Genomic DNA, 6,375 nt, shown 5'->3' on the forward strand with positions numbered 1-6,375 from the left:
GGACCTTGTCAAAGCCTTGTGTGGGAGGAAAAGGAAGCGAAAGGGGGGCTGCTGGTTGTCGGGACACATCCGGCTGCAGGAAGTTAAGCTACTGGTTCTTATCTCATCAGGGAATTCTGTTCATCAAAATATTTTCTGAGAAAAAGTTTATAACTCCTGCGATATTTCATGGTGGTTTCTAGAGAAGGCATAAACAGGTCTAGAAGCCCAAGCGCAGAAAAATTCAGTGTCTGTTGTACTCCTCCCTATGGTGTTTTTGTAAAGCATTGCTGCCCTGCTCCATAGGTACGAATGAAATATAAATCACAGCTGTTAACTGAAAGCAGGGAATCTCTTGCTGGCTCCAATGAGCTCCCCATCTGTCTTTGTTCCTGACAGTTTGATTACCTTTATCATCATCTTTAAATGTAGAGCTGCAAATACCATTAGTGGTCATAAAGATTCTTCCTGACATGCCTCAACCAGAGCATCCTCCTCGACTGGCAGCAAGGAGCACAGGCCAGCCATCTTTCCCCTGAGAGTTTGGGCTGGGAGTCTCAGCCCTGGCTGTCAATTCACCTCCATCGTCCTCCTTGCATTTCATTTCAGATGTCTTCAGGATTTCCAGCCTTCTTCTGAAGCTTCATGGTCTAGTTGTTCATCCCAGGAGCACAGGAGTATGGAGGAGCATCCCTGGGTGTGTGATCAAAGAAACCTTATGTCACTTGACTTGCTCTGAATAAAGGGGAAAGTGCAGAGGACCAGCTGCATCTGGGAGAGAAGAGACCTCTGCTTCCCATGAGTGCCGGTGGAGCTCACTTGGACTTGGCCAACTGGGGAAGGGCTCCAAAAGGATCATGAGGTTTTCTGTCTGCTAGTTCTCTATGAAAAGTAAGAGGACAGTTGGTGAAGGTTTGTCATGGAGGGGGGGTTGAATAAGAGAAAACAGAATTTGGTGGTCAGGAGAGTCCAAAATAGCATCTTGGGATATGTTGTACTGATCAGCTGCCCCATCTCCCAGCTCTCAGCCAGACCAAGTTCCAGCATCCCCTGGCCTGGAAAGGTGACCTTAGAGGCAGGACAGGACACAGTCAGGGTGTGAGGGGGACAGTGCTGAGGGCTGAGCATGTATCATGTGTGGGACCAATGGGACAGGCCAATTCTTTTCAGTGCCCAACATTTCTTTGTGCACCACTGAGGCCACACCCCAACAGAAGCACACATCTGGTCCACATGTCTTATCATTTGCCAGCCATCCCTGCTGATCGCTCCTTGCCTGTGAGCACCCGCATTTTGCTTCCCATCAAACTGTCCTTGAAGGGACGCAGCAGCGCTGGGCATATCTTTGCTGCTGCTCTTATCTCAGCAGCCCAAGGCTTTCAGTTTGTTTAGCTGAAAGGGAGCCTGGGTCAAGGTTTTTACGTGCCAAGCTGAATCCAAACAGCAAGAACACGCAGGTGAGCTCAGAGCCAGGATTTGGGCTGACAGTGGCACTGGCAGGAGGGGCAGTACCACTCTGGGGACCAGGGCAATGGGGCCAGAGAAGGGGGATGCTGGTGGTGCATGGAATGGGATGGGATGGAATGGGATGGGATGGGAAGCCATGGGGTCCCGCTTGTGCAGCTCCAGCCAGTTGGTGGGTGGCAGAGGCACATCAGAGCCAGGCAGTAGACCCTGAGGCAGGGCCGGGACAGAGCTCCGTGCCTGGAGCCCCGCACAAGCCCTGAGGCATCTCTGATACCACTAGAGGCAGCTCTTGTTTTGAGCATGGAGAAAGCAGCCGGGCGCTCGCAGGCACCGAGCTGCAGCCCAGGGACTACGCTGCAGGCAGGAGGGACAGGGCAGCTCCTGCCTGCCTGGAGAAACGGCCCTTCCTCCACCGATGACCAGCAGCACCTCGCCACAACGCACCCAGGGTCCGACAGCCCATTCAGCAGCGGCTGTTCTCCATGGCAGCAAATGCAGTGTGTTAAAGTCTGGGTGGGCAAGGACACCCCCAGCACCGTGCCGGCCAGCCTGAACCCAGGCAAGAAGGAGTTGTAGGGGACGTGGGAGGCTCAGGGGGCTGAAGCCGGCACCTGGGAGAAGCAATGTCTGAGAGAGGAGGCTGGGGTGAGAGCCATGTGCCCCCCATCCTGCCCACACCAGGGCCACCGCCCTGGAGAGAGCGAGTCCCTGCTACCAGCATCCTGCAGCGGGGGGGACATAAAAGCTGACAAGGAATGGATTTGATTTCTCCTTCTTTTCTCTGTAGAGTAACAGATCCAGCTCTGACTGAGGGATGTAGTGATTACAGCGACTTAATTGAATGGGGGAAACATTTCCTAGCGATTACTTATATGTCTGGCTTGGTTCGCTGGGTGTTTCCCTTCACACCATGAATGGTGGGGACAATCCTTGTGTGGCACAGTGTCCTGGTGCTTGGGGACACAGCCAGCCCCAAGGAAGGGCACCCATGCTCCAGCCAGACCTTCAGGACAAGCACTGCTGGCTGGCTGGCTGGCTGCTGCCTGCACTTGTGCTCCTGCCTGCTTTGTGCTGTGGGGAGCCCTGGAAAAGCCAGACCTGCTCACCCACACTTCACTTGGCGCTGCAGCATGGGCAGTGCAGGCAGCACAGGCAGCACAGGCAGCCAGGCAAGTCCTCAGTGGCTGAGGAGGTCCTCGGCAGCCACCCACGCCTCTGTCGCACCGGGGCTCAGCCTGGGTGATTTCCAGTATTGCTCTTTTCATTTCAGTGCAGCAGGAGAAGAGGCTTACGGTCGCCTTAAAGGAATAAACGATGCATAAAAATATTTGATCAATTAAGCCGAACGATTTGGCAAGCGCAGGCTCCCGCGGTACCCATCCTCCTCACAATTGCCTCATTATCCAGCCCTAAATCAAGCTGTCACAGCTTTTTTTGGCTTGGGGGGGGAAGAGGGGAGAGGGAGGGAGGAAAGGAGGGAGCTGCTTTCCAGCGTTCACCTCCAAAACAGAAAATCCTCTCCCGGAGCAGGGAGCGGGGCAGTGAGTCACCAAGAGCATCCCCCCACCCGCCCGCCCTCCCCCGCCGCCCCCTCGCCGCTCACTCGCGATCTGCGCTGCTGCTCCTCGCAGGTTTGATCGTGGAGCGGGGAGCGGAGTCGTGATGGCAGCAGCCAGAGCAAGGGCCGTGTCAGCCGGGCACGGGCTGGTGCGGAGGCTGCGGGGCTCCACGCTGGCTCTGTCCGGGACCAGAGGTGTCTTTTCGGTGCCGTCCCCAAAGACAGTGGCTCAGTCATTCGCTGCTGTCCAGGAAGCATCCCGGGAAGGGGATACATGTCTCACCAGCAGGACAGGAAGGTCTGGAGGTGGCCCAGGGAGGGGATCTCCACTCTCCTTGGGTGCTAAAGTGAAGAGGGGTCAGATCCTGCTTGCTTCTGTCCATGCCACATGTGACAAGTGTCTGGAGACCCTCCTCTTGCCTTAGCTGGGACAAGGGGCCCCTGGAGCCCCATACCAATGGACATACCTGCACTGGAGTATCAGATCAGCCTCTTTTCCCTAGGAAACCATGAGAGGATTGCACCAAGAGGCTCTTGATACAAGCAGGTCCCAGAGGGACACTGTGTGTGTGTGTCTGTGTGTGTGTGAGCCCCAGACACCGGACATGGAGTCTTTCACTGTTCATTAGTCAAGAGAGAAGCAAAATCTGTCTCACTGGGAGCCTCAGCATTTCACAGGCCCTGGAGGAATCGCCTGTGGACCTGTTTCTTGCATCCTCAGGACAACGGAGCATCCCTCACCCTGCGTGCAGGGAATCCTCTCTCCAGGTGGGAGGGTTCACCCTCCCTTGGGAAGGGTCTCCTTCACCTCGGCTGTGCCCTGGTTGCTGCGCTGGGTTTGTCAGACTCTCCGAAGACCAAGTCTGCTAAATGAATTTGGAGCCAGACCCATCGATTCACCCCGCTGGGAGAGTGAAACAGCTGCAAACTCATCTGTTCAAGGGAGCAGAGCCAGGCAGCCAGAGCATCCCTGCTATGCTGGCCCCCTCTGCAGCAGAGACAGCCCGAACCAGACCCTTCCACCCAAGAAACCTTCAAGCCAAGAAGGAAAATAGGGGACATTGTGGTACAAACACAGACCCTTGCATGCAAAACTGCCCTGGCTGGAGTTAACCAAAAATCCGTTGTTTTCTCCAGATGGCACCATCCCAGCAGGCAGGGCAGGGCAGGGATGCCGGCTCTGGTGGGCAGGCTGGGACCTTGCCGGTCTCTGAGACCTGCCGTGCTGCTGGGACGGCCAGCAGATCGGCTCGGTGCTGGGTCGCTGATGCCGGAGCGACAGCTTGCATGGATGGCACGTTCAATCCACACTGTTTAGTTTCCGTGCCTTTTTAACACTGTCAAAACATGACACGCTCATGCTGCTTTTGCAGCCTTGCTAATTGGCTGCAAAGAGCAGACTTCTGTTCAAATTGCAGCTGCTTTTCAACTTTGGACTTGCCTTTAAAATCCAATTCCTATGAGGTTTTTCTCCCCCCCGGCCCCTTCTCCCAAGCACAGCTCTGCTCCAGCTTACAGAGCTATGAAACAGCACAAGCAGCAACCCGCTTCTGTAGCCCTCCTTGGAGGACCGAGGGCAGGTTGCACACCCTGCAGCGATCCCACAAGGGCTTTTCTGCTCCTGTGCTGGTCACCCCAGGCTCCCCCAGCTTCTGGCACCTCTGGAAATACAGAATTGGAGAGCCCGTGCCAACCCATCACCTGGAGCCTGCAAGTGAGACCCTCTCTGGGGAGCACCTCTTGGGCTGAACCTCCAGGAGATGCTGTGGAGTCTCCAGCCTTTCCCACTCGGGCCTTATTACATTCCCTTCTCCCTACTCCAGTGACTGTTTGTTCACCCCAACAAGCCTCTTTGATCGCATAGGTGCAGGATAACGCCGTGTGCTGGGTGCTGAGTGAAGCACCTGCATGAGTCACAGCAATAACTGCACTCTCTGCCTGTCCTCCACCCACACCCCCCAGCTCAGTCACCTCTGCAATTTGTGTTTTTTCAGTCTGTTTTCCAGCTCTACCGAAGCTGCTAACAGTTTGAGCTGCACAGCGGGGATCCTTCCTGACGATGCACGCCTGGCAGGCTCTGGTTTTCCTCAGCTGAGGCCAAACGGGAGCTCTGCAAAAACCCAGCTGAATCCAGCAGCAGCCGGAGAAGGGCTGGTGAGCTGGGACATCTCCAGGCTCAAACTGCAATCTGCTCCAGGGAGACTGGGAAAATCACATCACAAGACTGGCCCAGGCCCTCGGCAGGAGCAATGCGAGGAGGAACGGGGGAGCTGAACAAAGCAGCTCTCTGGTCACCACCCAGCCTGTGCTAATGAAAACCCGGGTGATGTCCACGTGTGCAATGCCAGGGGGGACTTGTGAGCTGAAGGCCAGCAGGGAGGACGAGCCCATGGGGATGGCACCTGCACTAACACACACGCAGAGCCATGAAGCGCTTGCCAAGACCCTGTTGCTCAGGAAAACAGCCTGAGGCTCACAAGGAGCTACTTGCTGGAGAAGAAAAGGTTCATCTCCAGCACATCCTTCACTCAACAGATGTGTTTCAGGTCCCGCTAAGCTGTAACAAGACTGGCCAAGAGCCGTCGATGGGTGCAGATGGGCTCAGCTCCATTAGCCACCAATAACTAGCCAAAGTGCACCGACCATCGTGAGCCACAAAACCAACCTGCTGCTGGGCAGGAAGCACGGCCGGAGGCAGCTGCATCCAGATCCAGAGCTGGAGACTACGGGGCACAGGGGAGGAGAAGCTGGACTTGCATTAAAAATCATGACGAAGTATGGGAGTAGTTGGAGCAACAATTCAGGGGTTCTACATTACTTGATAATTTCAGATCACAGATGGAAATATCCAAGAGAAGCATCTCGTAAATCACACGGTCTGTGGTTTTTCCCTTTTTCCCTGCTGTGTTATGATGGAAAATTGCAGCCAGTGTTTCCAAAAGCCATGAAATACCATGCAGGCCCTGGCAAGTTCACGTTCAGCTGAGGCAAACTGCGCTCCAGCTTGTGGCTCGCCTTTGAAAAGGTCACCGAACCCAGCAGCTGCATTTTGCTGAGTGTAATTTGCACCTTTCCCCCAGCTCATTTGGCTGCTCTGACGCCTTTCTCATCAGCATCGATTCAGGTTCTTCTCATGCCAGCCTTGCACCCCTTGAACACAACTGCAACCAGTGGATTTCTGATAGGAAACATGGACCAGGCCAGGGGCAGGCAGCTGTGAGAGAAACAAAAAGGGATTTTTTATATGATTCTCCAATAAAAAGAGGTAAGATGGGGACTTTGCTAAAAGCTACCATGCTGTACCCAGTACGAGAAGATGCTTGGGCCCAGAAGATCTTCTCCGCTGCTGCCTCCCTCCATGGCCAAGCAAA

Source organism: Grus americana, chromosome 14 (genome assembly GCF_028858705.1).
Source record: "Grus americana isolate bGruAme1 chromosome 14, bGruAme1.mat, whole genome shotgun sequence".
NCBI lineage: Eukaryota > Metazoa > Chordata > Aves > Gruiformes > Gruidae > Grus > Grus americana.